Source organism: Pseudophryne corroboree, chromosome 11 (assembly GCF_028390025.1).
Source record: "Pseudophryne corroboree isolate aPseCor3 chromosome 11, aPseCor3.hap2, whole genome shotgun sequence".
Taxonomy (NCBI): Eukaryota; Metazoa; Chordata; class Amphibia; order Anura; family Myobatrachidae; genus Pseudophryne; species Pseudophryne corroboree.
This window is the reverse complement of record NC_086454.1, coordinates 147,307,875-147,332,962: the sequence shown is the minus strand read 5'-3', so window position 1 is coordinate 147,332,962 and position 25,088 is coordinate 147,307,875. Positions and strand designations below refer to the sequence as shown.

Here is a 25,088-nt window from a genome sequence, read left to right as displayed (position 1 = left end):
CTTAATGAGATTCTCGTGTCTACTGTATGTTGTAACGAATTTCACTGTTTCTTCCTTGGCGTTCTTTGTTTTGTACTTGAGAAGATCCGTTCTTTCTGCAGCTTTGGCCTTGAAGGTGGCTTCTTCCAAAAGTCGGTTCGGGTACCCCCTTGTCTTTGAATCTTCCTTTATACACTTCAAGTTGTTGATCTCTGTCCTCGGTCTTCTTACAGTTCCGTGTTATTCTTGTGAATTGGGATAGGGGAGTATTGTCTTTCCATTGTTTGCGGTGATTGCTCTTGTAGTGGACGTAGCTGTTCATGTCTACCTTCTTTATGAAGTTACTTGTGATAATTTCCTCTCCTGAGTGTGTTAAAATCAGATCCAGGAATTCAATCCGTTCTGTATCTACATTGGCAGTGAACTTAAGGTTCATGGTATTAGACGAAATATACGTTAAAAATTCGTTAAAACATAAACTGGTCACCTTCCCATATTATAATGATGTCATCTATGTAGCGTTTGTAGAAAATGATGTTTCGTTGGTACGGGTGATTGTTAAAAATGAATTCCTTTTCCCACTGCCCCATGAACAAAATTAGCAAAACTAGGTGCAAAAATCGTTGCCCATGGCGGTTCCGCATATTTGAAGATAAAACACATCTAAAAAGGTAAAATAATTGTATTTAAGTATAAAATTCATGAGCTCACATAAAAAACAGTCTATGGTCTTCTGTAATTTCAGGATCCGAAGAAAGGACATTATTACATGCCTCAATTCCCTTATCATGCTCTATACAGGTGTAAAGGGATTGTACGTCTATTGTGGCCCCACCTGTATGTGTCTTTCCATTGTAATGTTTCCAAAAGGTTCAAGACAGATGTGGTATCTTTCAGGAAGGGCCGGTAATTCCATTACATACTTCCTCAGGAATATATCCACGTATTCCGACAGGTGTGAAGTCAAAGAGTCAATACCAGCCACAATTGGTCTACCAGGAGGTTTGTCCATAGACTTGTGTATTTTCGGGAGAAAATAAAATATGGGGGTAGTGGGGTTGGAATTGAGGAGGGTACTGGTATTCATCCTTCGTAAGTATCTCCTTTCTGAAGGCTTTTAGAAGCATTACCCTCAGGTCTTCCACAAACTGTTCTTTCGGATCACAGGGCAGTGGCACATATGATGTCTGATCCCCTAACGAATCTGAGTGCTTCGGTGACGTATGCTTCTCTGTCCATTAATGACCAACCCCCCCCCTTTGTCAGCAGATTTTATAACTATGTTGTGATTATCTTGTAACTGTTTTATAGCTTCCGTCTCCCTGTTGGAGAGGTTCTTCTCCTTTATAGATGGAATGTTGGCCTCACACAGATCCTTCTTTACCAGCTCGTAAAAAGACCCACATTATGACCTTTTGATTCCAATGGGTAGAATTTAGATGTGGGTTTCAAGCCTGATTTTGATTGTTCATAGTTTTGTATCACCGCATCTTCTTTTTTCAGAAAATGTCGTTTAAGGGTAATTTTCCTTATGAATTTATTCAAATCGATGAAAACCTCGAACTTATTCATACCCTTTGTAGGTGCGAATGAAAGGCCTTTGTTAAGCAGTGTAGTCTCATGATTTGTCAAATTATGGCTAGACAAATTGAAGATGCCCTTAGGTGTGGGTTGTTCTAGACTAGATTTCGTTTTTTTGTACAGTCTTGACCCTCCTACCTCCCCCGACATCCTCTTCGTCTTCCAGTCTTCTTTTGCGTGGTGACGTATTCTTCGTTCTTGCCGGTGTTTTTGTAGTGTCTCGGTGGTGGTGGTTCGTACCTTTCGATAAAAAAGACTCCTCAGTATTAGGAATCGAGTCTCCGTAGTGTTGTGAATTTATTACTAGTTTCGAAATTATGAGGTTCCTGGGTCTCCTTGTTTTTGTTCCTAGGACCATTGGGTTTCCTGGGAACCGTTTTCCAATATTCCCTTCTGCCTTGTGGAGCCATATGGCCTCCTCCAGAAAAGCGGCTCCAATTCTTAATCATGTTATTTTCATAGTCGTGTCTGTCTCTAGCGAATTTCTTTTCTTTGTTCTTAATGACCTCATCTTCAATGCGATCGAGTTTTTTATTTAACACCTTTTCGTTAATCCTGAAGTCCTCCTTGTCTTTATGTACTTCCATTTTATTCTCAGCCTCTTTAATGTCAGCTTCTAGGTCTGAGATAATGCGTTTTTTCTCCGTGATCAATAATTTCATGAGAGATATAGAACAATTATGTAGAGTCTTGTCCCATTCTTGTACGAATTCTTGGTTATCCTTCCCAAAGGTGGGCTGTTTCGTAATCCTGAGCCCCCTGGGGACTCTGTTGACGCTGACATAATGTTCCAACCCCCTAATATCCCACCATGCTTTAACCTCCTTGGTCAGTAGTCTCTCAATGTTCCAGAACATACTATCCAAGTCGTTAGAGGTGGGTACAGTTTCGGGGGTAATAGTCTCATTGAAAATTTTTTGGCAGAGGTTACTCCTTTTATTAGTGCGTTCATTTATTCCAAACATACTGTGTTCAATACTGGTTAACTCCAGGCAGCTGGAAGCAATAATACCAAAGGAAAAGATGTGTACAGAAGAAGCTAGCAGCGCCAAAAATACAGTATCTATGTTAATAAACAACAGTATAGGAATAATATATATGCTCTGTAATAAGTATCAGAACAACACCTGTTGGACACTCCCTTATGCAATTTAGGGCGTCAGCTTGGGTACCTCAAAGAAATTGTAAGCACTGGTATGTATGCCTACTAGTTCCTAAAAATGGTGGAGGGGGGGGGATGAGGTATTTCAAGCGACCAAGGTGTCTAGTCAATAATTGAGAAAAGCAGGTACTATAAAAAATTGAAATTTTAATATTGGGAGTACACTAAAAAAAGGGGGGGGTAACATGCAATAAAATGTAATAAAAATATAGCTAGGTTAGTGTAAAAAAGAACTAGGGTTTAGACTAAAAAATACAGTAGGGGTAAATTTGTCAAAAAATCATAAAAGTACATAATAACACTAAAAAAAAATTTTAAAAAGCAAAAAAATGCATAGGATAAAATACAGAACAGGTGAGGAGAAGTAGCTTATCTTATCAAAGTTTGAGATGAGATCAGAATGTCACCCAACGCGTTTCGTCCCTCATGGACTTCATCAAAGGGTACTGTAATGCTAGAGACAGAACCTATTTATGCCTTGAGACTGGGGAAGTAATGCTGACCTCACTTCCTGTTGAGTTAATTGATAGCAGCATGTCTATAATAAAAATGCAATTCTGTGCGGGTGAATTTAAAGAGGATAAGATGGAGACCATAGCTAGTATATTTTCTAATTAAAACGAGTCATGATTAGGGTTTTAAAACGTCAGAAACATGTGTAATAAGTCACTTCCGGTCCGGAGTCTGTTGCTGATAACATCCGCCCCAAGTCTGCCACACTTTCCGCCCCGCTTCCCGGCGGCATTGAAACGCTTCTGCGCATGCGCCTGGGTGGGCACAGGCGTGATGAACTCAACTGTTTCCTTTGCTTTTTACTCGGAGCGGCGGCCATCTTTTTGGTTGGTAATATGAAATACGTCACAGTGCTTCTTACTTGGAGCGGCGGCCATCTTGTTGGTTGGTTACATGAAAAAATGTCACAGTGCTTCCGTGAAAGTGATATTCAAAAAACGTGAATGCATCCATTAATGCGGTGTGGCTCCCCAGCGGGTATATAGAAGGAAAAGAAAATTGCTTAATTCAGATGGCAATAAAAACGGAGGACAATGCAAAGAAATAAGTTATATATAGAGGAGAAAAAATTGAAGCATATTTAAAGAACTGAAATTAGGAACGATCAGATATATATATGATATACATATGAATACTAATGAATGGAACAATATACAAACATTTGTAAGGGGGGCAGGAATAAATATAAAATATAAAAAAATATTAAAATATATAAAAAAATGAAAAATATATATACAAAAGGAAAAGAAGATGTATATAAATAGTAAATGCTTGATGCGCAAGTGGAGTGTCCACGAGTAAACGGAATGAGGATCTGAGTGAAGGGAAGGCATTAGGGAAGGGGGGGGGGGGTGGGGGGAGGGGGGGGGGGAAAGGCAAGGAAAACGAAAATTGTTTTGGGAACCAAGTAGGTGAACCAAGTAGGTGAACGGGTGGTAACGTTAGAAAGATGAGGATGTGGCTATCGAGACGAGGTCCATAAGTACTATAGATGAAATACAATCATATATGTACGTAGTCCACTGAGAGTTTGTCCGAAGTTTTCCCCTCTTTTGCCTAAGTGATATACAACACCCGGTATCCCAAGGAGGTCTCCCATCCTTGTACTGACCGGGCCCCATCCTTGCTTAGCTTCCAAGATCGGACGTTGTTGGGCGTCCCCAAGGAAGGTATATGGTTGTAATATTTATGGCTAGGTTGGAAACATATTCCTCTCATTTCATATAATGATGATATTTGTCCAGTACTTAAAGAAATATGGAGGAATAGAATACAGGAATTAGCAAAGTGGGATGAGAGATGTAGGGGTGTAGAGTAAATAAGGTGAATTTTTAACAAATGGTGGTAATGTGGAAATAAGCTTAAGGGTGGGAGTAGCTTAAATTACAAAAAAGGTGCTATCTCGTACCCTTCGTTGAAACCATCCGGATGGAGAGTGTTGAGTTCGTATATCCAATACATCTCTCTCCTAGAAAGGAGATTTGAAAGGTCTCCACCTCGGGCTCCCAGTGCTACTAGTTCAATGCCTTTGTACGTTAATGTCTCTGGATCCGAGTTATGGAAAAAGGTGGAAATGTTTGGAAACTGCATGGGTGAGGACTTTATTCTTGATATTCCTAACATGTTCCTGGATACGTATTTTAAGGGGTCTTTTAGTTTTTTCCTATATACTTCAATTTACATGGACACTCCAGAAGGTAGATTACTGACATGGTGTTGCAATTAATGAATTGTTTGATCTGATACTCTTTTTGGGTTTGAGTATTTTGGAAGAACTTTCTGTTAGGATGGAGGTATCTACATATGTTGCATCTCCCGCATTTGAAGCTTCCTTTGCATTTTGGCATTGTGCTTTTGGCTGGTGGATTCTTCAACATGCTAGGGGCTAGTGTGTCCTTTGAGACTACGAGACTTGCGGGAAGGACCATTTTTTGGCTCTTTGGTGAGGTAATTCTTCAATATGGGGTCCATAAGGAGTATATTCCAATGTTTCTTGAGGACCTTCTTAATGAGATTCTCGTGTCTACTGTATGTTGTAACGAATTTCACTGTTTCTTCCTTGGCGTTCTTTGTTTTGTACTTGAGAAGATCCGTTCTTTCTGCAGCTTTGGCCTTGAAGGTGGCTTCTTCCAAAAGTCGGTTCGGGTACCCCTTGTCTTTGAATCTTCCTTTATACACTTCAAGTTGTTGATCTCTGTCCTCGGTCTTCTTGAACTAGTAGGCACTGGGAGCCCGAGGTGGAGACCTTTCAAATCTCCTTTCTAGGAGAGAGATGGTATTGGATATACGAACTCAACACTCTCCATCCGGATGGTTTCAACGAAGGGTACGAGATAGCACCTTTTTTGTAATTTAAGCTACTCCCACCCTTAAGCTTATTTCCACTTACCACCATTTGTTAAAAATTCACCTTATTTACTCTACACCCCTACATCTCTCATCCCACTTTGCTAATTCCTGTATTCTATTCCTCCATATTTCTTTAAGTACTGGACAAATATCATCATTATATGAAATGAGAGGAATATGTTTCCAACCTAGCCATAAATATTACAACCATACCTCCTTGGGGACGCCACAACAACGTCCGATCTTGGAAGCTAAGCAAGGATGGGCCCCGGTCAGTACAAAGGATGGGAGACCTCCTTGGGATACCGGGTGTTGTAATCACTTAGGCAAAAGAGGGGAAACTTCGGACAAACTCTCAGTGGACTACGTACATATATGATTGTATTTCATCTATAGTACTTATGGACCTCGTCTCGATAGCCACATCCTCATCTTTCTAACGTTACCACCCGTTCACCTACTTGGTTCACCTACTTGGTTCCCAAAACAATTTTCGTTTTCCTTGCCTTTCCCCCCCCCCTCCCCCTCCCCCCCCCCCCCCCCCCCCCTTCCCTAATGCCTTCCCTTCACTCAGATCCTCATTCCGTTTTACTCGTGGACACTCCACTTGCGCATCAAGCATTTACTATTTATATACATCTTCTTTTCCTTTTGTATATATATTTTTCATTTTTTTATATATTTTAATATTTTTTTATATTTTATATTTATTCCTGCCCCCTTACAAATGTTTGTATATTGTTCCATTCATTAGTATTCATATGTATATCATATATATATCTGATCGTTCCTAATTTCAGTTCTTTAAATATGCTTCAATTTTTTCTCCTCTATATATAACTTATTTCTTTGCATTGTCCCTCCGTTTTTATTGCCATCTGAATTAAGCAATTTTCTTTTCCTTCTATATACCCGCTGGGGGAGCCACACCGCATTAATGGATGCATTCACGTTTTTTGAATATCACTTTCACGGAAGCACTGTGACATTTTTTCATGTAACCAACCAACAAGATGGCCGCCGCTCCAAGTAAGAAGCACTGTGACGTATTTCATATTACCAACCAAAAAGATGGCCGCCGCTCCGAGTAAAAAAGCAAAGGAAACAGTTGAGTTCATCACGCCTGTGCCCACCAGGCGCATGCGCAGAAGCGTTTCAATGCCGCCGGAAGCGGGGCGGAAGTGTGGCAGACTTGGGGCGGATGTTATCAGCAACAGACTCCGGACCGGAAGTGACTTATTACACATGTTTCTGACGTTTTAAACCCTAATCATGACTCGTTTTAATTAGAAAATATACTAGCTATGGTCTCCATCTTATCCTCTTTAAATTCACCCCGCACAGAATTGCATTTTTATTATAGACATGCTGCTATCAATTAACTCAACAGGAAGTGAGGTCAGCATTACTTCCCCAGTCTCAAGGCATAAATAGGTTCTGTCTCTAGCATTACAGTACCCTTTGATGAAGTCCATGAGGGACGAAACGCGTTGGGTGACATTCTGATCTCATCTCAAACTTTGATAAGATAAGCTACTTCTCCTCACCTGTTCTGTATTTTATCCTATGCATTTTTTGCTTTTTAAAATTTTTTTTTAGTGTTATTATGTACTTTTATGATTTTTTGACAAATTTACCCCTACTGTATTTTTTAGTCTAAACCTAGTTCTTTTTTACACTAACCTAGCTATATTTTTATTACATTTTATTGCATGTTAACCCCCCCTTTTTTTAGTGTACTCCCAATATTAAAATTTCAATTTTTTATAGTACCTGCTTTTCTCAATTATTGACTAGACACCTTGGTCGCTTGAAATACCTCATCCCCCCCCCTCCACCATTTTTAGGAACTAGTAGGCATACATACCAGTGCTTACAATTTCTTTGAGGTACCCAAGCTGACGCCCTAAATTGCATAAGGGAGTGTCCAACAGGTGTTGTTCTGATACTTATTACAGAGCATATATATTATTCCTATACTGTTGTTTATTAACATAGATACTGTATTTTTGGCGCTGCTAGCTTCTTCTGTACACATCTTTTCCTTTGGTATTATTGCTTCCAGCTGCCTGGAGTTAACCAGTATTGAACACAGTATGTTTGGAATAAATGAACGCACTAATAAAAGGAGTAACCTCTGCCAAAAAATTTTCAATGAGACTATTACCCCCGAAACTGTACCCACCTCTAACGACTTGGATAGTATGTTCTGGAACATTGAGAGACTACTGACCAAGGAGGTTAAAGCATGTGGGATATTAGGGGGTTGGAACATTATGTCAGCGTCAACAGAGTCCCCAGGGGGCTCAGGATTACGAAACAGCCCACCTTTGGGAAGGATAACCAAGAATTCGTACAAGAATGGGACAAGACTCTACATAATTGTTCTATATCTCTCATGAAATTATTGATCACGGAGAAAAAACGCATTATCTCAGACCTAGAAGCTGACATTAAAGAGGCTGAGAATAAAATGGAAGTACATAAAGACAAGGAGGACTTCAGGATTAACGAAAAGGTGTTAAATAAAAAACTCGATCGCATTGAAGATGAGGTCATTAAGAACAAAGAAAAGAAATTCGCTAGAGACAGACACGACTATGAAAATAACATGATTAAGAATTGGAGCCGCTTTTCTGGAGGAGGCCATATGGCTCCACAAGGCAGAAGGGAATATTGGAAAACGGTTCCCAGGAACCCAATGGTCCTAGGAACAAAAACAAGGAGACCCAGGAACCTCATAATTTTCGAAACTAGTAATAAATTCACAACACTACGGAGACTCGATTCTAATACTGAGGAGTCTTTTTTATCGAAAGGTACGAACCACCACCACCGAGACACTACAAAAACACCGGCAAGAACGAAGAATACGTCACCACGCAAAAGAAGACTGGAAGACGAAGAGGATGTCGGGGAGGGTAGGAGGGTCAAGACTGTACAAAAAACGAAATCTAGTCTAGAACAACCCACACCTAAGGGCATCTTCAATTTGTCTAGCCATAATTTGACAAATCATGAGACTACACTGCTTAACAAAGGCCTTTCATTCGCACCTACAAAGGGTATGAATAAGTTCGAGGTTTTCATCGATTTGAATAAATTCATAAGGAAAATTACCCTTAAACGACATTTTCTGAAAAAAGAAGATGCGGTGATACAAAACTATGAACAATCAAAATCAGGCTTGAAACCCACATCTAAATTCTACCCATTGGAATCAAAAGGTCATAATGTGGGTCTTTTTTACGAGCTGGTAAAGAAGGATCTGTGTGAGGCCAACATTCCATCTATAAAGGAGAAGAACCTCTCCAACAGGGAGACGGAAGCTATAAAACAGTTACAAGATAATCACAACATAGTTATAAAATCTGCTGACAAAGGGGGGGGGGTTGGTCATTATGGACAGAGAAGCATACGTCACCGAAGCACTCAGATTGTTAGGGGATCAGACATCATATGTGCCACTGCCCTGTGATCCGAAAGAACAGTTTGTGGAAGACCTGAGGGTAATGCTTCTAAAAGCCTTCAGAAAGGAGATACTTACGAAGGATGAATACCAGTACCTCCTCAATTCCAACCCCACTACCCCCATATTTTATTTTCTCCCGAAAATACACAAGTCTATGGACAAACCTCCTGGTAGACCAATTGTGGCTGGTATTGACTCTTTGACTTCACACCTGTCGGAATACGTGGATATATTCCTGAGGAAGTATGTAATGGAATTACCGGCCTTCCTGAAAGATACCACATCTGTCTTGAACCTTTTGGAAACATTACAATGGAAAGACACATACAGGTGGGCCACAATAGACGTACAATCCCTTTACACCTGTATAGAGCATGATAAGGGAATTGAGGCATGTAATAATGTCCTTTCTTCGGATCCTGAAATTACAGAAGACCATAGGACTGTTTTTATGTGAGCTCATGAATTTTATACTTAAATACAATTATTTTACCTTTTTAGATGTGTTTTATCTTCAAATATGCGGAACCGCCCATGGGCACGATTTTTTGCACCTAGTTTTGCTAATTTGTTCATGGGGCAGTGGGAAAAGGAATTCATTTTTAACAATCACCCGTACCAACGAAACATCATTTTCTACAAACGCTACATAGATGACATCATTATAATATGGGAAGGGTGACCAGTTATGTTTTAACGAATTTTTAACGTATATTTCGTCTAATACCATGAACCTTAAGTTCACTGCCAATGTAGATACAGAACGGATTGAATTCCTGGATCTGATTTTAACACACTCAGGAGAGGAAATTATCACAAGTAACTTCATAAAGAAGGTAGACATGAACAGCTACGTCCACTACAAGAGCAATCACCGCAAACAATGGAAAGACAATACTCCCCTATCCCAATTCACAAGAATAACACGGAACTGTAAGAAGACCGAGGACAGAGATCAACAACTTGAAGTGTATAAAGGAAGATTCAAAGACAAGGGGTACCCGAACCGACTTTTGGAAGAAGCCACCTTCAAGGCCAAAGCTGCAGAAAGAACGGATCTTCTCAAGTACAAAACAAAGAACGCCAAGGAAGAAACAGTGAAATTCGTTACAACATACAGTAGACACGAGAATCTCATTAAGAAGGTCCTCAAGAAACATTGGAATATACTCCTTATGGACCCCATATTGAAGAATTACCTCACCAAAGAGCCAAAAATGGTCTTCCGCAAGTCTCGTAGTCTCAAAGACACACTAGCCCCTAGCATGTTGAAGAATCCACCAGCCAAAAGCACAATGCCAAAATGCAAAGGAAGCTTCAAATGCGGGAGATGCAACATATGTAGATACCTCCATCCTAACAGAAAGTTCTTCGCAAAATACTCAAACCCAAAAAGAGTATCAGATCAAACAATTCATTAATTGCAACACCATGTCAGTAATCTACCTTCTGGAGTGTCCATGTAAATTGAAGTATATAGGAAAAAACTAAAAGACCCCTTAAAATACGTATCCAGGAACATGTTAGGAATATCAAGAATAAAGTCCTCACCCATGCAGTTTCCAAACATTTCCACCTTTTCCATAACTCGGATCCAGAGACATTAACGTACAAAGGCATTGAACTAGTAGCACTGGGAGCCCGAGGTGGAGACCTTTCAAATCTCCTTTCTAGGAGAGAGATGTATTGGATATACGAACTCAACACTCTCCATCCGGATGGTTTCAACGAAGGGTACGAGATAGCACCTTTTTTGTAATTTAAGCTACTCCCACCCTTAAGCTTATTTCCACTTACCACCATTTGTTAAAAATTCACCTTATTTACTCTACACCCCTACATCTCTCATCCCACTTTGCTAATTCCTGTATTCTATTCCTCCATATTTCTTTAAGTACTGGACAAATATCATCATTATATGAAATGAGAGGAATATGTTTCCAACCTAGCCATAAATATTACAACCATACCTCCTTGGGGACGCCCAACAACGTCCGATCTTGGAAGCTAAGCAAGGATGGGCCCGGTCAGTACAAGGATGGGAGACCTCCTTGGGATACCGGGTGTTGTAATCACTTAGGCAAAAGAGGGGAAACTTCGGACAAACTCTCAGTGGACTACGTACATATATGATTGTATTTCATCTATAGTACTTATGGACCTCGTCTCGATAGCCACATCCTCATCTTTCTAACGTTACCACCCGTTCACCTACTTGGTTCACCTACTTGGTTCCCAAAACAATTTTCGTTTCCTTGCCTTTCCCCCCCCCTCCCCCCCCCCCCTTCCCTAATGCCTTCCCTTCACTCAGATCCTCATTCCGTTTACTCGTGGACACTCCACTTGCGCATCAAGCATTTACTATTTATATACATCTTCTTTTCCTTTTGTATATATATTTTTCATTTTTTTATATATTTTAATATTTTTTTATATTTTATATTTATTCCTGCCCCCTTACAAATGTTTGTATATTGTTCCATTCATTAGTATTCATATGTATATCATATATATATCTGATCGTTCCTAATTTCAGTTCTTTAAATATGCTTCAATTTTTTCTCCTCTATATATAACTTATTTCTTTGCATTGTCCTCCGTTTTTATTGCCATCTGAATTAAGCAATTTTCTTTTCCTTCTATATACCCGCTGGGGAGCCCACACCGCATTAATGGATGCATTCACGTTTTTTGAATATCACTTTCACGGAAGCACTGTGACATTTTTTCATGTAACCAACCAACAAGATGGCCGCCGCTCCAAGTAAGAAGCACTGTGACGTATTTCATATTACCAACCAAAAAAGATGGCCGCCGCTCCGAGTAAAAAGCAAAGGAAACAGTTGAGTTCATCACGCCTGTGCCCACCAGGCGCAATGCGCAGAAGCGTTTCAATGCCGCCGAAGCGGGGCGGAAGTGTGGCAGACTTGGGGCGGATGTTATCAGCAACAGACTCCGGACCGGAAGTGACTTATTACACATGTTTCTGACGTTTTTAACCCTAATCATGACTCGTTTTAATTAGAAAATATACTAGCTATGGTCTCCATCTTATCCTCTTTAAATTCACCCCGCACAGAATTGCATTTTTATTATAGACATGCTGCTATCAATTAACTCAAACAGGAAGTGAGGTCAGCATTACTTCCCCAGTCTCAAGGCATAAATAGGTTCTGTCTCTAGCATTACAGTACCCTTTGATGAAGTCCATGAGGGACGAAACGCGTTGGGTGACATTCTGATCTCATCTCAAACTTTGATAAGATAAGCTACTTCTCCTCACCTGTTCTGTATTTTATCCTATGCATTTTTTGCTTTTTAAAATTTTTTTTTAGTGTTATTATGTACTTTTATGATTTTTTGACAAATTTACCCCTACTGTATTTTTTAGTCTAAACCTAGTTCTTTTTTACACTAACCTAGCTATATTTTTATTACATTTTATTGCATGTTACCCCCCCCTTTTTTTAGTGTACTCCCAATATTAAAATTTCAATTTTTTATAGTACCTGCTTTTCTCAATTATTGACTAGACACCTTGGTCGCTTGAAATACCTCATCCCCCCCCCTCCACCATTTTTAGGAACTAGTAGGCATACATACCAGTGCTTACAATTTCTTTGAGGTACCCAAGCTGACGCCCTAAATTGCATAAGGGAGTGTCCAACAGGTGTTGTTCTGATACTTATTACAGAGCATATATATTATTCCTATACTGTTGTTTATTAACATAGATACTGTATTTTTGGCGCTGCTAGCTTCTTCTGTACATATATATATATATATATATAAAACGCAAATACAGATTGGTGATTTGGTGGGGATGTATGTGAGATATATATATATATATATAATATATATATATATATATATATATATATATATACAAATACAGTTTGGTGATGTCAATTTAAGTCCCTTGGCAACATGTATTTTGGATCATACACATACCCCCACATATTTGGACCACACACAAACACAGAGTACTACACACACACATACACACACACACACACACTTTACCCCTCATCTCCAAGTCTGAAGTTGCTGCAGAATGCTGGCAAGACCATAGGAGCCAGACACAGGAGGAGAAGACGAATCCCGGTGCAGTTGGGGGCGTGGCCTAATAACGTCCATTTGGCCACGCCCCCGTTACAATTGCAACTTGAAAAAAAACAACCTCTACCTTGCAGCAGGTACCATCTGAGCCCGCCGGGTATAGGTGGCACAGGACGGGTCCAGCAGGAGAGTATCTTGCTATGGGGCCGCTGCATTCTGTGAGGCTACTTCTTCCCTGCATGTGATGGTCTCCGATGGCAGATGTAGATCGGTGACCACAGCGCTGGCTGCTCAGATGTATGCTGAGGGGCGGTTAACTTCATTTAAAAAAAAAATGCATTCAAACGGCCTGTAGGAGACAGCAGCGACGGGGGCCCCTAAGACAGGGGGGCCCAGGGTAATGTACCCTCTGGGCCCCCCCCTTAATCCGGCTCTGCTTGTAGCCACACACTACATAGATCTACTCAGCTGCAATGCTGAACATTTTTTCACAAAGTACAAGGTAAGCTTCAAATAGTTAGAATTCTCTAGCTTTGAATTCTCTAGCTTTCTATGCAAGGGCAGATAGCTCATTGAATAGAGTGTGACTGCAATAGGTTTGAATCCCGGTAAAGTCAGCATATTAAAATGTAATAAAGGACAGTGTGACTGAATAACAATGAGCTCTCAAGTTATGTTGAGGTGTGTACACACGGTGAGATAAATCTGTGAGATTTTGACTATATAGTCAATATCTTATGAAAAGTTAGTGCATATCTCATGGTGCTAGGCAGCTTATACAGATTCGATCCCGATGCGCGCTCCCGTGGGGTTGGTATCGTAAGGCTAGATGGACTGTGCAGGCAAGTCAATCTTGACTATCTAGTGTACTATCTGGTACAAAGAATAGTCAAAATTGGCACTTTGTCAAAATCGTACATAGTCAAAATCTCAAGCACAGATAGTCAAAATCTGTACTATCTGGGCACTGGGGGGAGGTCAAGGGAAATCACATAGTCAAAATCGAACATAGCAAGGATCTCACTGTGTGTACACACCTTTAGTATTAACGACGGAAGGGGTGGGAGCAGGAGGACCGGGGCGTTTAGGAGATGCTGGGCTTCAAAAAGGAGGGAAGCTGCTAGTGAAAGTAATAAACAGATAATTGACAAGTGCTGTCAACAGCGCCCCCCTACCCTGCAGCACTATGTGCAGTGGCACAGTCCGCACACACCTAGTTACAGCCCTGAGTCACCCCCCCAGTGCCTACCCTTCCTTAGTGCCTAACAACCCCTCCCCCCCCCCCCCCCCCCCACACACACACACACTTCCCTAAACTTCAACCCCAATACTACTTTTGGGATGTCGGCTATCACTGATCTGGCACCAGTCAACGGAGTGGTGGTGGGATTCCAGCACTGGTCACATGACCGCCGGCATCCCAACATCTGGGATGCTAAACGCATCCCCTAAGAAGTAATAGAGCCTTTACTTGTGTTAAATGTTACCACACAGCATTATTACTTTGAATCTATCTATATTTCTATATCCTCCTTATGAGTCAATATGTACTCTTATTCGCCAATCAGAGGTGCTGTTGCATGGCAGGCACTTTTAGCTATACCATAATGGGCCTTTAGTTACAGAACTACCAACAGTTTCCTACTGTAATGCCATATGACACATAATTACAGGCAACATCAATGTAGCCTATAATGCAAGAATTGGAAAAGCACTGGAGTCATAGGTAAAATTCTGGCCAGGCCATACTTGTGTCAAGTTTGTATATTCTGCAAATGTTTGGTTTAGTTTCTTCCAGGTGTTCAGGATTCCACCCACTGTCCAAAGAAATATAGGTTGCGTGTACTGTATGAAGGGCCAGTTCTAGACCTTGTGGCGCCCAGGGCGAAAGTTTCCTTTGGCGACACACACACAAGGAGGTAAAATAGAGTTAGTGCGCGGCGGAGGCGCGTAGCAAAAAAAATAGGGGCGTGGTTTTATAGGGAAGGGGCGTGGTCACAGTTATGCCCCCAGTAGATTAGCACCCAGTAGTTGTGCCGCCAGTAGTTGTGTCCCCAGTAGGTGTGCCCCATGTATCTGTGCCCACAGTAGTTGTGCCCCATGTAGCTGTGCCCCCATGTAGCTGTGCCCCCATGTAGCTGTGCCCCCAGTAGTTGTGTCCCCAGTAGGTGTGCCCCATGTAGCTGTGCCCACAGTAGTTGTGCCCCATGTAGCTATGCCCATGTAGCTGTGCCCCATGCAGCTGTGCCCCCCTGTAGCTGTGCCCCCAGTAGTTGTGCCCCATGTAGCAGTGCCCCCTGTAGTAGCGCCGCTTACAAACACAAAAACCCCCCCAAAAAAACAATACTCACCAACCCCGCTCCTGCTTCCCGGCCGCTGCTGCTCCGTCTCTGGCCGCCGGCTCCTCTCTATGGGAGAGACATCATGACGTCTCTCCCATAGCAGCGCCACACAGACACTAGAGGTCAATTATTACCTCTAGTGTCGGCTGCAGCGGACACCCCACACAGCCCACGGTGCCTGCTCCTTCGGGGGAGCGGGATACGGATGCCGGGTGCAGGTGGGCGGCGGGTGCCTGCGAGGTGACTGCAACTGCGCCCGCGGGCCGCAGCCCCCAGGTGCCCGCCCTCCTTGCCCATGCCTAGATCCGCTCCTGACTGTATGTGTGGTAGAGACTTTATGGGCAACTTACATTCTATATTACATTCTTTGGACAGCGCTATATAAATAATAATAAAGTTAACTGTCATTTGCAGGTCTGTTTATAAAAAGACTAGCTGTTCTACCCATTCTTTGCACAGGAATTTCTGATTTTAATAATTTGGTAAATCTATAGAGATGTAAATTTGAGACGTGTTAACGTAAGTAAATATTAATCCATAGTTCTTGGCGTTACCCGAGGAGCACCCGTAGCAGATACGGTAAAAAGTGACAGGATTAATTTTTGTAGTTCATTAAGCTTTTCAAACTGTTTTGATCCGATTGTCGGTTTGGGCATTGGTGGTCATTCCGAGTTGATCGCTAGCTGCATTCGTTTGCTGTGCAGCGATGTGGCAAAAAAACGGCACTTCTGGCATGCGTATGTGGCGCAATGCGCACGCGCAACGTACTATTACAACAAACGTTGTAGTTTCACACAGGGCCTAGCAATGCTTTTCAGTCGCACTGGCTGCCGCAGAGTGATTGACATGAAGTGGGCGTTTCTGGGTGTCAACTGACTGTTTTCAGGGAGTGTTCGGAAAAACGCAGGCGTGCCTGAAATAACGCAGGCATGGCTGGGCGAACGCAGGGCGTGTTTGTGACGTCAAAACAGGAACTGAATGGTCTGAAGTGATCGCAAGCGCTAAGTAGGTTTTGAGCTACTCTAAAACTGCGCAAAAAAACGTTGTCGCCTCTCTGCGATCCTTTTGTTCACTCTTTTGCTAAGCTAAAATACACTCCCAGTGGGAGGCGGCATAGCGTTTGCACTGCTGCTAAAAACTGCTAGCGAGCGAACAACTCGTAATGACCACCATTATTGTTCACACAACGCAAGCCACACATCGGTAATGACGTCATTATGTCAACTCCCTTTTCATCCCCTTAGGGGAGGTTTATTCAAATTCTAATTACCACCGAAGAATACCTATGTTAAATTTCAGCTTCCTAACATATCGGTAAGTAAGAGAATTAGTGATGAGTCAGTGAGTGAGTGAGGGCTTTCGCATTTATATATATATATATATATATATATATATATAACAACGTGACAAGGTAGTATTATAATGTAAGGTGTTGATGCCGGTGGTCATACCTGGTTTTCTTTGTAGCTGGAGTGACCTTCACACCCGGGACTCACCGCTAGAACCCTAGGCAGAAGGGTGGAGAAAACCCCAAAGACCCCAAAAAGTCACCACACATGAGGACGGTGACATAGGTTTTATTTAGCAGGAAATTGCCTGGTCACCGTTAAAGATTTCACTTTCGTCAAAGACTAGGTTAACGTTTCACATAGAATAAGTTCACTTCAACTCTTAAGCAGTAAAGAATAATCTCACATTAGGCATAACATATATGACATGTAACTCTGGTAACTACAATTAACCACAAGGTGGCCGCTCGAACCTCCCCATAACTCAGTCTCTAGACCTGTCACCTAATGCTATCAGTCAGTGGTAAAAGGCAGACTAGTGAGTCTGAAACAGCCATGCAGCATGCAGTTCAGTAGGCAAGCAGTAAAGAATAATCAAGTTCCCTTTATTTCACCGTGTGTACAGTACACACCTTCATCTCACCGTGTGTACACACCTTCATCTCACCGTGTGGACACACCTTTATCTCACCGTGTGTAAACACCTTTATCTCACCGTGTGTACACACCTTCATCTCACCGTGTGGACACACCTTTATCTCACCGTGTGTAAACACCTTTATCTCACCGTGTGTACACACCTTCATCTCACCGTGTGTACAACACCTTCATCTCACCGTGTGTACACACCTTCATCTCACCGTGTGTACACACCTTCATCTCACCGTGTGTACACACCTTCATCTCACCGTGTGTACATACCTTCATCTCACCGTGTGTACACACCTTTATCTCACCGTGTGTACACACCTTTATCTCACCGTGTGTACAGTACACACCTTCATCTCACCGTGTGTACACACCTTCATCTCACCGTGTGTACACACCTTCATCTCACCGTGTGTACACACCTTCATCTCACCGTGTGTACACACCTTTATCTCACCGTGTGTACACACCTTTATCTCACCGTGTGTACAGTACACACCTTCATCTCACCGTGTGTACAGTACACACCTTCATCTCACCGTGTGTACACACCTTCATCTCACCGTGTGTACACACCTTCATCTCACCGTGTGTACAGTACACACCTTCATCTCACCGTGTGTACACACCTTCATCTCACCGTGTGTAACACACCTTCATCTCACCGTGTGTACACACCTTCATCTCACCGTGTGTACACACCTTCATCTCACCGTGTGTACACACCTTCATCTCACCGTGTGTACACACCTTTATCTCACCGTGTGTACAGTACACACCTTCATCTCACCGTGTGTACACACCTTCATCTCACCGTGTGTACACACCTTCATCTCACCGTGTGGACACACCTTTATCTCACCGTGTGTAAACACCTTTATCTCACCGTGTGTACACACCTTCATCTCACCGTGTGTACACACCTTCATCTCACCGTGTGTACACACCTTCATCTCACCGTGTGTACACACCTTTATCTCACCGTGTGTACAGTACACACCTTCATCTCACCGTGTGTACAGTACACACCTTCATCTCACCGTGTGTACACACCTTCATCTCACCGTGTGTACACACCTTCATCTCACCGTGTGTACAGTACACACCTTCATCTCACCGTGTGTACACACCTTCATCTCACCGTGTGTACACACCTTCATCTCACCGTGTGTACACACCTTCATCTCACCGTGTGTACACACCTTCATCTCACCGTGTGTACACACCTTCATCTCACCGTGTGGACACACCTTTATCTCACCGTGTGTAAACACCTTTATCTCACCGTGTGTACACACCTTCATCTCACCGTGTGTACACACCTTCATCTCACCGTGTGTACACACCTTCATCTCACCGTGTGTACACACCTTCATCTCACCGTGTGTACACACCTTCATCTCACTGTGTGTACACACCTTCATCTCACCGTGTGTACACACCTTTATCTCACCGTGTGTACAACACCTTCATCTCACCGTGTGTACACACCTTTATCTCACCGTGTGTACAGTACACACCTTCATCTCACCGTGTGTACACACCTTCATCTCACCGTGTGTACACACCTTCATCTCACCGTGTGTACACACCTTCATCTCACCGTGTGTACACACCTTCATCTCACCGTGTGTACACACCTTCATCTCACCGTGTGTACACACCTTTATCTCACCGTGTGTACACACCTTTATCTCACCGTGTGTACACACCTTCATCTCACCGTGTGTACACACCTTTATCTCACCGTGTGTACAGTACACACCTTCATCTCACCGTGTGTACACACCTTCATCTCACCGTGTGTACACACCTTCATCTCACCGTGTGTACACACCTTCATCTCACCGTGTGTACACACCTTTATCTCACCGTGTGTACAGTACACACCTTCATCTCACCGTGTGTACACACCTTCATCTCACCGTGTGTACACACCTTCATCTCACCGTGTGTACACACCTTCATCTCACCGTGTGTACACACCTTCATCTCACCGTGTGTACACACCTTCATCTCACCGTGTGTACACACCTTCATCTCACCGTGTGTACACACCTTCATCTCACCGTGTGTACACACCTTCATCTCACCGTGTGTACACACCTTTATCTCACCGTGTGTACAGTACACACCTTTATCTCACCGTGTGTACAGTACACACCTTCATCTCACCGTGTGTACACACCTTCATCTCACCGTGTGTACACACCTTCATCTCACCGTGTGTACACACCTTTATCTCACCGTGTGTACAGTACACACCTTTATCTCACCGTGTGTACAGTACACACCTTCATCTCACCGTGTGTACACACCTTCATCTCACCGTGTGTACACACCTTCATCTCACCGTGTGTACACACCTTCATCTCACCGTGTGTACACACCTTTATCTCACCGTGTGTACACACCTTTATCTCACCGTGTGTACACACCTTCATCTCACCGTGTGTACACACCTTTATCTCACCGTGTGTACAGTACACACCTTCATCTCACCGTGTGTACACACCTTCATCTCACCGTGTGTACACACCTTCATCTCACCGTGTGTACACACCTTCATCTCACCGTGTGTACACACCTTTATCTCACCGTGTGTACAGTACACACCTTCATCTCACCGTGTGTACACACCTTCATCTCACCGTGTGTACACACCTTCATCTCACCGTGTGTACACACCTTCATCTCACCGTGTGTACACACCTTCATCTCACCGTGTGTACACACCTTCATCTCACCGTGTGTACACACCTTCATCTCACCGTGTGTACACACCTTCATCTCACCGTGTGTACACACCTTCATCTCACCGTGTGTACACACCTTTATCTCACCGTGTGTACAGTACACACCTTTATCTCACCGTGTGTACAGTACACACCTTCATCTCACCGTGTGTACACACCTTCATCTCACCGTGTGTACACACCTTCATCTCACCGTGTGTACACACCTTCATCTCACCGTGTGTACACACCTTTATCTCACCGTGTGTACACACCTTCATCTCACCGTGTGTACACACCTTTATCTCACCGTGTGTACACACCTTCATCTCACCGTGTGTACACACCTTTATCTCACCGTGTGTACAGTACACACCTTATCTCACCGTGTGTACACACCTTCATCTCACCGTGTGTACACACCTTCATCTCACCGTGTGTACACACCTTTTTCTCACCGTGTGTACACACCTTCATCTCACCGTGTGTACACACCTTTATCTCACCGTGTGTACACACCTTCACCTCACCGTGTGTACACACCTTTATCTCACCGTGTGTACACACCTTCATCTCACCGTGTGTACACACCTTCATCTCACCGTGTGTACACACCTTCATCTCACCGTGTGTACACACCTTTATCTCACCGTGTGTACACACCTTCATCTCACCGTGTGTACACACCTTTATCTCACCGTGTGTACAGTACACACCTTCATCTCACCGTGTGTACACACCTTCATCTCACCGTGTGTACACACCTTCATCTCACCGTGTGTACACACCTTCATCTCACCGTGTGTACACACCTTCATCTCACCGTGTGTACACACCTTCATCTCACCGTGTGTACACACCTTCATCTCACCGTGTGTACACACCTTCATCTCACCGTGTGTACACACCTTCATCTCACCGTGTGTACACACCTTCATCTCACCGTGTGTACACACCATTATGTCACCGTGTGTACACACCTTTATCTCACCGTGTGTACACACCTTCATCTCACCGTGTGTACACACCTTCATCTCACCGTGTGTACACACCTTTATCTCACCGTGTGTACACGCCTTTAGTTCATTTTTTTGTTCCTATGCAAACAGGGCCAGATTAATAATGGGGCGGATGAAGCTCCAGCTCCAGGCCTCCACATAAAAATAGGCCCATCACCATGACAGCATGATGATGACCAGCTATCAGGTGGCCACATAGTAAGCCATAAATCATAAGGGTTAAAATTGCATTTCTATTTTCCACACAAAATTATGCAATTTTTGTACTACAGGTTGAGTCTCCCTTATCCAAAATGCTTGGGACCAGAGGTATTTTGGATATCGGATTTTTCCGTATTTTGGAATAATTGCATACCATAATGAGATATCATGGTGATGGGACCTAAATCTAAGCACAGAATACATTTATGTTTTATATACACCTTATACACACAGCCTGAAGGTAATTTTAGCCAATATTTTTTTACAACCTTGTGCATTAAACAAAGTGTGTGTACATTCACACAACTCATTTATGTTTCATATACACCTTATACACACAACCTGAAGGTCATTTAATACAATATTTTTAATAACTTTGTGTAATAAACAAAGTTTGTGTACATTGAGCCATCAAAAAACAAAGGTTTCATTATTTCACTCTCACTCAAAAAAGTTCGTATTTCGGAATATTCCGTATTTCGGAATATTTGGATATGGGATAATCAACCTGTATTATATATGTAAGGAGTCATTGGGGTTTAAAGTGTACGGTGTCTACTTGCCTACATGGCATTGGCCTCACCTCCTCCGCTTCTCATAATAGGCCCTTGAACATTTTCAGCTCCAGGCCCATGAGGCCCTTACAGGGGCGGATTGGGAACAAAAAGCGGCCCTGAAAAAATTTGTACTAGTGGCCCCACATGGGCAGCACCAGAGGTGTAAGGTCTAGCCATGGGCCATGGCAGCAGCAACCCCCCCCCCCCCCCCCCCTCCCCAAAGACTTTCCAGATAGTGGGCATGTCTAGCATCAAGGGGGAAGTAAAAAAGGAAATAAAATTAAATATTATGAGCACATTATATGATACACCTTCAGAATTTTGGAAACAATATAACGATATCATTCTTTAGAAAGATATATTTTCTTGCTTATTACACCAACCGTATCCCAATCACTATTCACTCAATCTTATATGTCAGCCAAGCAGGCAGACAGAGCATACACTAGATCATCTGCAATCACAGGCTAAGTGGCAAAGTAATTTTCATATATGCAAATTATTTTGCATCTTATTCATTATGTCTATAAAAAGGACCACATGTCCTCAAACCAAACAGGCCCCACAGGTGCGTCGGCCCACCGGGAATCTTCCCTGTAAGCCCTATGGCCAATCCGCCTCTGGGCCCTTAATCCGGCCCTGTATGCAAACATCAATGAATGGGTGAAACCAAGAGGGCACAGATTAATGCAGTTTATTCATCTGTTTGGTAGCATAGCTTGCAGAAAGTAGCAATAGAATATCACTGAGGCAACAGACAATGGCAGAGATGTCTTTGTAAGCAGGAACAGCACATGAAGCAATTGATTTCTCTGGTATATGATGCAGCTAAGTAGTTCCCTTAGTAAAAATGTTCTGTATTATCTGACAGAACGTTTCTCCTCAACTGGGGGAATCTCTCCCTTTTCACTACATATGTAACCACTGGCTTCCTTAGGCACTGTAGTAGTCTCTGTAACACAGTGAAGTGAGGAAAGAGGGGTTTGTCTCTGTACTCTGGTAAGATTACTCCAGACAGGATAGGAGATATCTCCTACACATAGAAACGGGAAAATGAATTGTGCAGTGATGACTTTTCCCTTACAGCAGTGGTGGCCAACGCGTGGCTCTTGAGCCACATGCGGCTCTTTCTTTATTCAAATGTGGCTCCCAACACTCAAAGTCACGTGACCACAAGAGTTCTGTAAACCGCTGCACTCCAGCCAGACATGCAGCAGCACAACGTAGACTGAGAACTGAGGGAGCCAAATACACAGGCGGGTGCTGGCTGGAGTGATACAGGCGGGTGCTGGCTGGAGTGACACAGGCGGGTGCTGGCTGGTGCTGGCTGGAGTGACACAGGTGGGTGCTGGCTGGAGTGACACAGGCTGGTGCTGGCTGGAGTGACACAGGCTGGTGCTGGCTGGTGCTGGCTAGAGTGACACAGGTGGGTGCTGGCTGGAGTGACACAGGCTGGTGCTGGCTGGAGTGACACAGGCGGGTGCTGGCTGGTGCTGGCTGGAGTGACACAGGTGGGTGCTGGCTGGAGTGACACAGGCTGGTGCTGGCTGGAGTGACACAGGCTGGTGCTGGCTGGAGTGACACATGGGGGAACTGAAGTGTATTCTGTGAATCTGGCTTTTCAATATATTTTATGCGGATCTGGCTTTTTCAATTATTTGATGTAGAAGTGGCTTTTTCATTGTATTTTATGTTGGATCTGGCTTTTTCAATGTATTTTATACCAGGGGCGTGGCCTAGAAGGCACAAGGTCACACCCCATTTTTGTAAGTGCGCCTTCAGCTCGAAGTCGGCTCTTTGATGTGCCTAACAAGATTTCTTGGCTCTTTGTCTGTGACTGGTTGGCCACCCCTGCCTTACAGGGCTCCGGTACGGCTACTCTCTGACAAGAACATTGCCCTTTTTGCTCTAGGATTGTCAATGGGCTGGGGACAGTCTTTGGCTCACACTGATGAGCTGGTACCTGACAGGTGGCGGTTATGGCTGTCCCTGACTGTAGCTGAGGCGGGCTGGAGACGGCTCTCTCCCTCTGTATCCCTCTTATACTGAGCTCCTCACTGTGATGCTAGGCTGCGGTCCTCAGAGTATTATACCTGCAGCGCCCGCTCCGGAGCCTCCTTCTCTTTGACTCCTCAGTAGTTGAGTAGATTACCTCAGTAGCGTGGCCGTTCCTGGCGGCTTCTCCATTCACCAGCTCCCGCTCACTGGCACTCTGCCGCTCTCCAATCACAGCGGCTCCAGTGTACTGAGCTCTGTCTCCTGCGTCAGGACGGCGGTAGCAGCTACCACATCCCCTCAGCGCAATTCTCCCTTCAGGATTCTCCCTGTCACCTTCACGCAGCGCACCACACTCCGCGCTGTTACCTCAGGTCACTCTCTGGGCGGTAACTCTGCCTTCCTCTGTTCCCGCTCTGCACCACCCAATCAGAGGCTTCGATTCCTCCTGCTCTGCTGGTCTGCTCCTGGGTCCTAGTGCAACACAAGTTGCTGTCCTTTGGTTGCTGGCGTTACCAAGCAACCTAAGCAAGGGGAAGATTAACTCCTGCAGTGCCAGTCCTGCAAAGCACCCACAGGCAGTTTCAACTGTAATCAATGTTAAACGAGAAATTACCACATATAGATAACACATTTTAGTCTCCCCATTCACACTGTGATAGCTGCCATGTACAGAGCATCAGGAATAATAATTAACAAGGATCGCAGTAGTGCCACAATCCTTGTCCTGTTATTGCCATCTCAGTATGCTAATGACAGGAAAACACAATAAAAAAAAAGTTTTGTTACTTGGATAAAGATAGTTTTTCCCAATCATCAATAGTTTTCTAATGTGTATTGTTTCTTATTGTGTGTGTGTGTGTGTGTATATATATATATATATATATATATATATATATATGCCAAGAAATTGAAGAAGCAGGGAGCGCCAATAGTGCATTAAAAGAGTACAGCAATTTTATTTAAAAAGTCCAAATCGATGACAAGTAAAAACCCGTACCATAAAAGGCGGTCAAACCACCACTCGTATAACCTGCATATGATTTACCCCACCGTGCAAACCAACATTCTCAGTTCTGCCACAGGCGACGTAAGAACTGACATCCAACTGTGAGGATTGATACAATCGCTGTGAACAAAAAAGACCAGGCCTACTTACGAAGTCGAATGACGAAACGCGTATGGGC

General features: G+C 43.3%; 1 pseudogene; it reads left to right on the top strand.

The window, feature by feature from the left end:
• The first annotated feature begins 11,012 nt into the window (after positions 1-11,012).
• Positions 11,013-11,131, top strand: LOC134971366 (5S ribosomal RNA; annotated as a pseudogene).
• The last annotated feature ends 13,957 nt before the right edge of the window (positions 11,132-25,088 follow it).